Source organism: Doryrhamphus excisus, chromosome 13 (genome assembly GCF_030265055.1).
Source record: "Doryrhamphus excisus isolate RoL2022-K1 chromosome 13, RoL_Dexc_1.0, whole genome shotgun sequence".
NCBI classification, from domain to species: Eukaryota; Metazoa; Chordata; class Actinopteri; order Syngnathiformes; family Syngnathidae; genus Doryrhamphus; species Doryrhamphus excisus.
Genome location: NC_080478.1, coordinates 9,515,390 through 9,527,543, shown reverse-complemented (window position 1 = coordinate 9,527,543; position 12,154 = coordinate 9,515,390). Strand labels below are relative to the sequence as shown.

Genomic DNA, 12,154 nt, shown 5'->3' with positions numbered 1-12,154 from the left:
ATCTTGTACCCACTCAAATGGAAAGTTTTTCTTCTTTGTGTTTTTCTTCTGCTGTTTATTGGCGGTTGGCTTTCGGTGTGCTTTACCACCATCTGTGGAACAGAGTCTAAACCCTTCTATACTTTATTCACAAGTTCAGTTTTTCTTTAAAAAGAAAATATATATCTATATAAAACATGTCGCTGGTTTAATTATAAAATATTAGCAAGATTGACTTTTATAATTTCTTATTTAAATTTATCCCGTTCTTTCAGACGTAACACGCAGCTCGAGACGTTCTTCAGTTTTAAAAATGGACGCGAGCAATCGGCACTGGACTTTGTTTTTGATCCAAACTAAATTTCAAGACTGGATGAATGAAAAAAATCGCAATACGGAGATATTCCAATAAGTGAAAGAAAAACTTTCACTTTCTGGTATCACGTGATGTTGATGTTTACGCTTTACTGCGCATGTCCCATTGACTATTCTGTTTGATTATAGCGGCGCATGTAGACAAGAGATTGGAATACTCCTTTCCATGTATACCATTGTTTTTGGAAAAGTCATTCGGAAAGGGGAAAAACTCCTCATGTAAACGTGGCTACTGTTATAGTCTAAGCAGAACCCTGCAGTAATTCTACACTTGATTAACTTACTTATTTTATTCATTCATCATGTTTTTACCGCAACTTGTCAGCTGAGTTTCAATGCAAAATGGTAGAGAATAAATTCTTATGTGTTTATTTCATTTACATTAACAGTTATTTAACCTTTAACATGAACATTAATCAAATGTAATAATTTTTTCTGGGTACATGATACCATACAGCATCCATATCAAACTTGCGGGGGCCGCACTAACATTAAACTTTCATATCAAGGCGGGGGCCTCAAACTAGTCTCCTGTGGGCCACATTTGGCCCGCGGGCCGCGTGTTTGAGACCACTGCTTTAAAGGAAAGCAAATGTTAGTAACAGCATTATTTTTGTCATCGTTACTCCTAACACTGTCTGCCACAAACTCTCTCCACTAATAGGAAAGTCTAGAAACAGTGTGAGACCAACAAAATAAAGTCCACAAAAAAAGATCCAAAGTTGAAAAACGTCAAATCAGTTTGGGCAGGATGTCTGCAGTGAGCATCTGGAACGGATATTTCAATTTTTATCATTTTCTATGGGAGAAAGTACCAGCCTCCCAGAACGGATGGTGCCAGACTGTAGACATTCCACTCTAATAACCTATCACAGATTGATTGTTAGTGATTCCTCGTCTTTCCTCATTTACGTCATCAGTTGCTCTCTGGTTCTACCGCTTGCCAGTCGAGCCCCGCAGAGATTCCTTCCACCAGCAAATACAAAGACCAGGCGAGAAGCTACAGTACACTGGGCCCGCCGAGCTCCCTGCAGGCCGATGACGCCTGAGGTCAGAAACTAAGAAGATCTGCTGTTTTCTTCGGCTTTGAAAAAGATGAGCTTGGCTGTCAGCTGTGAGCGCATCAACAGAACAGAGTTGTTAAATAATGTATATTACACAGAAGCACCACGCAGGCATTTGCTGGATTTGTTCAAAAAAAAAAATCCAATAGAACTGAATATCCGTTAATCCCTTCCTCAGAACTTGCCACATGATATGTACTTAATTATTTATATTTATATATATGGTGAAAGTGCACATTCATTCATTCATTCATTCATTCATTTTCTACCACTTTTTCCTCACGAGGGTCGCGGCGGGTGCTGGAGCCTATGCCAGCTGTCTTTGGCGAGAGGCAGGGTACACCCTGGACTGGTCGCCAGCCAATCACAGGGCACATATAGACAAACAACCATTCGAAAGTGCACATGATTAGAATATTATTTTATTATTTAATTTTATATACCAGTGTTATTTCGTCCTCAAACATCACCATGGAATGATTCAGAGTTCCAAGATGAGAACCACCGCTGAATACAAAGAATATTATTGCACATTTTAATTTTTTTCAATATCTTGCTGATCCCAAGACCTTTGGGTAAATATTCTGTGGTCTGACGAGACAAAACGTTTCACTTTTTGGAAGGTATTTGTCCCGTTACATTTGCCGTATTTCAGTCATACCAATGCCAAAACATGGTGGTGGCAGTATGATGGTCCGGGGCTGTTTTGCTGCTTTGTGATCTGAATGACGTGCAGTGATAAACTTGAACCATGAATTCTGGTGTCTACCAAAAAAAAGAGAATGTCCAGCCATTTTTTGTGACCTCAATCTGAACCAGGACAATGATCCAAAACACACCAGCAAGTCCACCTCTGATTGGCTGAAGGAAAATAAAACGAAGACTTTGGAGTGGCTTAGTCAAAGTCCTGACCTGAATCCTATTGAGATGCAGTGGCATCACTTTGAAAAGGCTTTTCATGCTGGAAAACCATCGAATGTGGCAATCACTTTTTCACACAAGGTCATGTAGGTTTGCATTTTTGTTGTCCCTTAATAATGAAAAGTCTTCATGAAACATAAAAATAATCAGAAATAAGGAAAGGATCAAACACTTTTCCACACCACTCTTCATGTAATACGGATTGTGTTCATTATAAAAGAGCATATGGACCATTGCCACAATTACTAGGACAGAGAGTCACCATAATAAGTTGACCGCAGTCTGTCATTATTTCACAGGTCGTCGGACAGTAGCACCAACGGCTTCAATAACCTTGGCATGGATGACCTTCATCCCAAAACTACTCTCTGGGTAAGGAAGTGAATTATTTTTAAAAAAGTGAACTTTATTTCCCTGCACAGCATTCACTTAGAACTCCACTGAGAATCTACTTTCCTTGCATGAAAGGCGGCTGCAAACACAAGGTAAGAGAGAAAGAGAGGTGCCATTGTGCTTGGATGTATTGCTGAGTGGTATAGAGCGAATGAAGTGTTCTGTTGGAATGAGAGGAGACTTTAATCATCAACAGCAGAGCCAAGAACGCAGGCAGGGTCTTGAATAGATGTATTGTTCCTCTGCAGCGTGGACAAACCAGAGCAGGTAATTGCACTGTCTTCTATGGTTCTCTTTCACTTCTGCTATTTATCTCTCCCTCCCCCGCCCCTGCCATTGGCCTTATCTGAAAAGTACCAAAACACAGTGCGGAAAGTACTGCTGAAACGGTAGGTTATTTGCTACTGTCAGTCACAGAGAAGGTGATGAGAGGATGTTTTCATCAGAAGATAAACATTTTACTGTTACTATCTGTGTTAGTGTGACATATATTTGCTTGGCTTGTAATTGAGATACCTGAAACAATATTGTTTGGAGCCATCGATATCACCTAAAAACAGCATATGAAATAACATAAAAAAACTGAAGTCTTAACCTCTGGTCCAATTAATAATACAGAGTAAATAAATAATAAATAATGACACATAGATAGATAGATAGACTTTCGTTATTGTCATTGCACAATTGCATTGCGTTACATTAACGCCCAGTTTGGACTCTTAGTAAAAACAATCAGACTGCACTTCCGGAATAACAAACAAAAAAACAGACTGTGTACATATATTTATACTGTTATTACTGTATATTTTCATTTTTTTTTTAATAGATGTGTCTGCACCTACTATACCAAAACAAATTCCTAGTATGTGTTTGATCATACCTGGCAATAAACCCTTTTCTGATTCTGATTCTGATAACACAGCAGTGAAATTGCCAACAAAATGTCATTGCCTGGCTCCCGTATAATAATAATAATAATAATGTGGAGAATAAATAAATAAATATATGACATCAAATATGAACAATGTACAGCGTAAACAGTAATTTGTACAAATAATTTAAATAATTTAGAATAAATAAGAATAATTTAAAGTATCTCTTCAATAGTGGCAAAAATGTGTTCAAGTTACCATACCTTCGGGTGGTTGCTCAAGTTTTGCACCTGTCTTGTAAAATCCATAGACGTTCCAAACGTGTTTTTCTTTTTTTTTGTGAGGTCTTGCAAATCTTTTGCGATGACGAACTAGCTAGCAAATGAGCCTGCTACTATCTACATCCATTCTCATCTTCAGTCATGGCAAGCTATAGAGTATGCGCGATAATACTTTCCCCAGAAGCCCAGGCTCTCATGTCATTTAAAAGTCATATAACGTCATATAAAAAATAAATAAATAAATAAAAAAATAATGAAAGTGTTGGTGGGTAGGCTACAGACAGTCAACTGTATGTGATGTCCGACCATCTTGTCATTTTTTTGTTTGTTTGTTCAAGTAGGGGGAAGGCAAATATGTGAATATTTTTATTCACATATAATTATATTAACATATAAAGTCGAATTATGTACATATTATGTTCTCCATTTTCATGAAAGGAACGGAAATGAAAATGTATTTAAAAAAAAAAGTCATATAACTCGTGGGATGGGTTCCCAAAATAGCCCGCAATAATAACCCTGTTCCACTGTAACTGGTTCTGACCCTTTTAGGAGCTGGTTCTTTGGTGCTTTGCTTTTCCATTGTCATGGTTCCACATTTGGTTCAAATTTTAGGGTCTTTTTTGGTTCAACTCCGGCTCCAAAAGCTCGCTGGGATGAGCAGACGAACCATTTTCATGGTGGGCGGGCTTACCTAAAAAAAAGTACGAATTACCTCTATTCTTATTACATTGCATTGCAACTCTACCAATGGAAAACACTATGAAAGAATGGATACCAGATGATACCTTGTCCTGGCGTTGTTTCAGCTGTAGCTTTTTTGTATCCTTGTTTGTATCATTGTATGTTCCTCACACGGTTATTTCTTCTTCTGTTATCTGTTAAAGTATTGGTGGTTAGCAAACAGCTTAAAACTCATTTGGGGAAAAAAGAAACCTTCAGAAGGTGAGGATGACCAGGCTGCAATGGATGTCGAGTGGCCAACATAAGACACAATATAAGTATATACAAACATTGAAATAACATAATAGTCCATTTCATAGATGTAGTGACATCAGGAGAGTTGGGGTTAGGGTTAGTAAGTAAGTAGTAATAATTCCAGATTTTGTCTGTCATAATACTTCAGTTTATCAAAACATGAAAATTGGAATTGATTTCTGCATGGCTTCCGTGCCCTTCAGCATATGTATCAGACACCCTAGCTGCTTGCTTGTACACGGCCCCCTCACCTTGACATACTATATCTCTATAAGTACATGTCCATGTGTGTAGTACAGTATGTTCAATAATGTAGAAATTGTTTTCCCCCCTCAGGGTGACTAATGAAGTCTTTCACCACCCCCTAAAAACCAACTCATTCAGAGTAATAGGTCGCAGTAAGAGCCTGTGAAAGAAGCTGCCGTTGAATTCATGTCACCAAAAGAGTTTTGTATTGGAGGAGCAGCACAATGCACGCCTTAAATTAGATAACACAGCGCTGCGGTGGTTCTCACTTGCTGACTTGTTGGATTTGTTGGGGAGTGGAGTGGCTTATTTATTTGAGCTGGAGACATGATGGGAGTTAAGAGGGAGGGAAGAGCAATGAGGTGAGAGGAAAAACAAATTCAGACCATTAATCATGGCTGCTGATGGTGGTCTCTTAGCAGAACTTGTCTAATTGCTTCCCTGCCTCTGACATTCTCATTAGCGCCACGCCGTCTTGTCTGTCTCTCTCGGGCCGTCTCTCAGTGTCTTCTCCTTGTTCCCCTCTTGGCGTATGTGACTTGTTTGGCTGCTGTGGAAATGAGGCATCATCATCAGGCAATCACAGATTTCCTTGAGCTGGATATAGGAAAACCCATCAGACAATGCTTTCTTTGATGCCTGCTTGTCTCGTAATACAGTTGTTGATGTTATTATTAGTCAACAATATACATATTGTACAAACTGTACTCTGAATCATACTGATTTATTAGTTTATTATATTTATTACTTTATATGGCTTGCGACCAGTTCAGAGTCAGCTGGCTGCCACCCCAGTGGGAACAAGCGGCATTGAAACTGAATAAATGCTAATTACTTTAAAAGTATTATTTGCTTGCACTTAGACTGCTCTATAGCTTTCAGGCTTCCACATACAGAACTACAGTCATGGAGAAAGTTATTAGACCACTCAGTTTCTTGTTCATTTTAATGCCTGGCACAACTTATTACTTTACAAAAAAATAGTACTAATGGACAGGAAGATATCATTGCTTCAAAAATTGAGTTTGCAACAATTGGTTGTTGGTGATAAAACAAAGAAAGGTGGTGATTTAAAATACTCATTTAAAAACATTATCTACATACCTCAAAATACAACAACCATTACAATACAATACAATGAAATACGATGTAAACAAACAACCCAGATTAGGCACAGCAAGTGAAGACTGGGGCTGGAGCTGGTCATCGGTAAAACCTTGCTTTTTAATGCACAAGACTAGACACACACAAACTAATAAACACGTCTAAAAACCTCAGGTAGGGTTTAACAAGAAGATACTGATGTTTGGGTTGGTCACCTGTTCACCATATGGAATGATACAGCACTCTACAAGAAGCAATGAAGTCTGTCAAATTAAATAATAAAAAAAAAAAAATGTTAACTATAATGATGAAAATGGTAATATTAATGATGATTATAATGATGGTAATAATGATAAAGATTATAAAAATAATGATAATAACAATAATAATATTGCAATGACAATAATAACAGGGGAAACAAGACAGTGGCATGAACATGATTATATCTTGCAAAAAGGAGTAGGCATTTATAAGCTTTTGCTTCAGCCTACTCCTTTTGGGCTTGTGATCAGATAGCTGAATACAAATGTAAATAATGGAGAGTTGTATTTTGATTGGTGTGGGAGATGCACTGTGGTGTTTCGTGTCTTTGCCCCCCCCAAAAAACAAAAAAACCTAAAGGTAGAGTTGTTTGGACAAACAATGAGAAACGATGACAACAAAAATACCTTTAGTTGTACCAGGCATGAAACTGAACAAGAAAAGTGACAAAATAAGGGCAATAATAATAATAATACATTTTATTTGCGCTTTTCAAAATACTCAAAGACACTTTACAGAAGAATGGAGTTGAATAAAAGCAAGTAAACAGAGTAGAATATACATTAATATACAACATTCATTCGTTAATACACAGTTAAAACATGAGAAAAAGCGGGGTGGGGCACAGCAGTCAGGTATAAAAAGTCAGACATTAAAAAGCGATTTAAACAGGTAGTAAACGGGTAGTCTAAGATTTGAACACATAAACAATGCTCCTATTACATCAATGTTCCTGACTTTGAAGCTTATTTTAGTCTTTTTCATTGTTACTATCCACGTTGGAATTTGTCAGTAATAACTGGCGGGAGGTGCAGTCACATAAATTATATGACTTATGGGTTGCAGGCGTGCATAACCAATCATGCCGGGCCTTGGCCCACCTCTTCTAAGTCTGCTGGGGTCAAGGAAGTGTACCATGCTCGAAGATCAGAGCATCACACTAGCCAATCACGGCATGAATTGCCTAGCGTGAGTGTAAACTTGAAAAGGACGTATTTGAAGTATACATTTAAAGTGTAGTCATCAAACCATGATCGCCTTCCACCTTTAATCACCTCTCATAAATCAAAAAAATATTTATCTTAGCAGGATCACACGAAAAACAAAACCTTTGTGGCACATGCACGCATTCAATTTGCAGTAAACAAAACATTTACACACTTTCCAACTGACGATACTTTGTTGCATGAGTAGTTCGCAGGGCTGAATATTTTCAATGGCGTCCCGCAGGCTCGTAAAATGTCATGCCGTGTCATTAAATCATGCTGTAGGCGTTCTAAAAGGACAGAATGTGTGTTTCGACACTGTGAAGACTGGCGGCACATGGACACTGACATAAAAAAAAAAAAACATTTTTTCAGATAAACTTTTTTAATAAGGGAATGCCTGGTGCACAATTGCATGTGTGAACCACTCAATCATTCAGACTGTCTTCAAGTATTATCACGCTTTACAGTGCCAATCCTGTTTATACTTACACAAAAAAATAAGCCTGTGCATGTTTTATGAGCTCATGCATGATTCAGTGACACTAACATTCCAGAGGGCAAAAAGGACAACATAACATGAGCATGATAACGTATCCCATAAGCATCATAACACACCCCCAGCTAAGATTGTCCACAGAGTACCATTAAAAAGACGTACTCACACAGAATATAAGAGTGTAATAAAATGCTTTTGCTGCATGGTAAGAATTCCGGAAAGTTGCATAGGTCGCCAGTCACATTTACAGTGTACTTGTATTACATTTAAAGCTTCTATATGTGAGCACAAGCAATACTATTACTCTCTCCTATGGTAGCACTTCATGAGGACCATGCTGCACATTTCAGGTTTTATTTCATACAACAAGGTACACACCGTATATATTGTTTGACGTCTACACATTTTTTTTTCATTTTCTGAAAATAAAATCACAATAGTATATTATAGGCTGCACGGCGATCGAGTGGTTAGCGCGCAGACCTCACAGCTAGAAGACCAGGGTTCAATTCCACCCTCGGCCATCTCTGTGTGGAGTTTGCATGTTCTCCCCGTGCATGCGTGGGTTTTCTCCGGGTACTCCGGTTTCCTCCCACATTCCAAAAACATGCTAGGTTAATTAGCGACTCCAAATTGTCCATAGGTATGAATGTGAGTGTGAATGGTTGTTTGTCTATATGTGCCCTGTGATTGGCTGGCAACCAGTCCAGGGTGTACCCCGCCTCTCGCCCGAAGACAGCTGGGATAGGCTCCAGCAACCACCGCGACCCTCGTGAGGAAAAGCGGTAGAAATTGAATGAATGAATGAATAGTATATTATATATTTGTAATTATATTAAATAATTATATTTTCTTGTGAGAACTACTTACTACTCATGTGGTTGTGTGAGGCTACCTGGTGCCACCACATTGGTGACTTCTGCATTAAGGTAATAAAATTATGATACTACAATAAAGAAGTGGTAATTTCTCTGGAATTATGCCATAATATTAAAAAATAGATAAGACAGAAGAATAAAGTCCTAATTCCACCACAGGAGATATGTCATGTTACACATATGGGTATGGACACTATTGACTATATATATTGAATATTGAATATATACCCACTGTGAAGAGGTGGAAAAAGTAGCATAAACGCCACAACCACCATCAAGAATACTTAAAACTCAATTTACATCACAGTTGTAGGAACGGAACATGTTCCTATCCCGAGGACCACCTGTACACAATAGCTAAACACAGACTGTTCATGTTGAATAATTAATCTCACAATATGACTGTGGTGGTGCCGATCAAAGAACAAACTAAGACGCAGTCTTGAATCTTCAGTCTTTCAGGGATTCCACTCCTTTTGAATCTTAAAGCACATGTTTGGGCCACGGGCCTGAACCCAAACCATTTGAAATCTCCCATAAGCCATTTTACCTCCTAGAGAATCCTTGTGGATTTATATCGTTCAAATGAAAACTCAAGACACTATCAGCCCTACAGCTTCAAAGGCTATCAGGCTGGCTTCAGGTAATTAGGATAAAATTCCAAGATAGTCGAGTCATCGTGATGTTGAGCTTGCAAAATGACGGCCGGGTTTCGAGTGAATGCTGACCATTAGTTATTCTTCAGGGCTGAACCGTCTTGCTCATGTAAAGCTAACGACCAGTGAGACATTTTTAACTGGTTCATTGAATACTTGTACAATGAGTACGGACTACGACGGAAGAGCATTGAGGGCAGCTTCATTTTTAAAGTAAAACGCAATTACACATTTATGGTAAAAAAAAAATTACCAAAAAATGGCTGAGATTGTTGCACAGGCTGCCATCCTGCAGGAAATCGGACTTTTAAGACTACAAGAAGCTATCCTGCTACAGACGCATTTTGGTTTGGTCTCCAAACGTTTCTCAGAAGCATTCATTTTAAGTGTGGGTGTGTTGATGTGACGGTACACGCTATATTACCTGGTGCCTGACAGGAAATTAACATCTGCAGACATCCACAAAGGAAAGAGATGACTGGCTTATTGAAAATGTTCTGCAGGTGGGGGGCTGGGGGGTTGCGTGTCCATTTTCTTATTGCCACAGTTTGGGGATCCTATGACACATTTGGGTTATTTTCATTTTTATTTTCATAATAATTAGCCTTAACGTTCTAATTAGAGCAGGGGAGTTGATTTACTGAAACGGCATATTAATAGGAAGCAGGCTATAATTGGACAGCAGTGGGTGTTTGTACATTGAAACATTTTTTTTTTCAACAAAATAAGATTATTATTATTATGTGAGTTGTTGTTTTCTTTTTGTAATTAGCAGGTCAGGCTTTTTAGTGACCGGAACCTAAAACTGGAATCGGTCGACCCTTAGTTTGTAGGCTTCTGCCTGAATTTTTTTCTCCATCTCCAGTCTCACGACTTGAAATTGCCCCCAACCTGAACCTTTGACTGCTTGAAAATACTGTGTAGTTAACCTCTCGCTCTTTAGAAATGGCAGCGAGATGAGGCAGGGTTTTAAATGCTGACTCTCCCCGAGCTGCTGCCAGACCGATACATCAGTCAGTCAATCAGTGCCTTAAATGTTATCATGGACGCCAATTGCCAAGGATTTTGCAATAAGTGTGATGCTTTTATGATGTATTTTTGGATGCTTATGTGGAAAAAACAAACCTTCCTTGATATTATCAGAACTCCACATGCTGATGGTGTTTATTGAACTGTGGGAGTGTTAGCCAAATTTCTCAAAAAGGGATTTGTGTTCATATTGATCTAGGGATAAGAATTGTCCTTAATTAAAATTCTATCTCTACTAGCGACCTTAACAAGGACATGAAACTAATCCTCCTTTGAGTGCTTCTAAGTCGAATTATGTTGTTTTTTACCGTCTCATAAGATGTCAGAGTACAGCCGCATAAACCTGCAGGCACAAGTGGCAACACTAGACCAAATTATGCAGGCATCAGTTGCATCTCTTCATGACAAGACCACTTGATTACCCCTGAAATGAGGGGTGTCCACAGTCCCGACAATCAGTTATGTGCAGTCTCACAGACCAATGACTTTGTTATCTAAAAAAAACATGGAGATAAGAGCTATAGGGTACCGCAGCTACTGGATGCAACAACCACTAAAGGTCCTTCCACTGATGATGATGATGATGATGTTCCTCCTACACTATTTGCTATCCACCTGACTCTTCAGCTACAGTGATGACTCAAACGCATCAGAGCGTGTAGTACGTTCATTTGGTGAGCTTTCACGCCCACGCTGTCTTTATCATCAAACCTTTAAGGGGGGGTTAGAGCATAAAGACCTCACCTGGAGAAAGCTATCACATTACATTACAAGACACAATCACAGTCATTTTTTTTCCTTAAGTGAAGTTTGGCATCTTAAAGAACCTTCACAACATCCTCCAAACTCTTCTTAAGACTACATTAAATAAATATCGATACTACCGGTAATATTCCAGATTTATTCTCAAATGTCAACTTTTTTTAATGACCATTCTTTAATTCCACTCAAATTTCCTCTTTCTAGTAAAACTGTCAAATGGTGTTCTTTTTCGTAATAGTACTTTATTCTACTCAAATGACAAAATGTATTCTTGTAGAATTTAGCGTTTTTTCCCCCCCACTCCTAATAATATTAGGACACTAATCATGTACACATGACAAACTTTTAATTGTATGTTTAATTCTTTTCTTATATTACAACACAAACTTACCACTTCTTTCTTGTAAAATTGTGTTTTTTTTCTTCACGATATTACGGCTTTATTTGCATGAACTGCAGAAAATATTTAGTAATATTGTGTCTTTATTTCTCTACATTTAAGATTTTTTTCTTGTATTTATATATTTTTAAGTTTCTTTTATTCCCCGTTTAATATTATAACTTAATTCCCACAAAATGGAAAAATTGTAATTACAGATGTTTCTTTATGCTTATGACAATGATTGTGATGCTTATGATTTTGTGGGACATTTTACTGGTGATATTAAAATCAATTTGTGTATTTTTTCCTAATAAATCCACCTTCGTAATACTGCAACGTGTGTGTGAGGAAAAAATCGGAATATTACAACTTTCCAGTTTCCTCCCACATTCCAAAAACATGCTAGGTTAATTAGCGACTCCAAATTGTCCATAGGTCCATAACAGTATTATGGAGTATTATAACACCAATCTCATAAAATTACCACT

The 12,154-nt window shown here is 38.0% G+C and overlaps 1 protein-coding gene across 2 annotated transcripts in view; it reads left to right on the top strand.

The window, feature by feature from the left end:
- Positions 1-12,154, top strand: part of htr1d (5-hydroxytryptamine (serotonin) receptor 1D, G protein-coupled) — a 107,762-nt gene that overhangs the window by 16,215 nt on the left and 79,393 nt on the right. For both annotated transcript variants that reach the window (XM_058090342.1, XM_058090341.1), the window contains exon 2: positions 2,639-2,824. The gene's annotated coding sequence lies outside the window, so the exon portion shown is untranslated. The remainder of the gene's footprint in view (positions 1-2,638; positions 2,825-12,154) is intronic.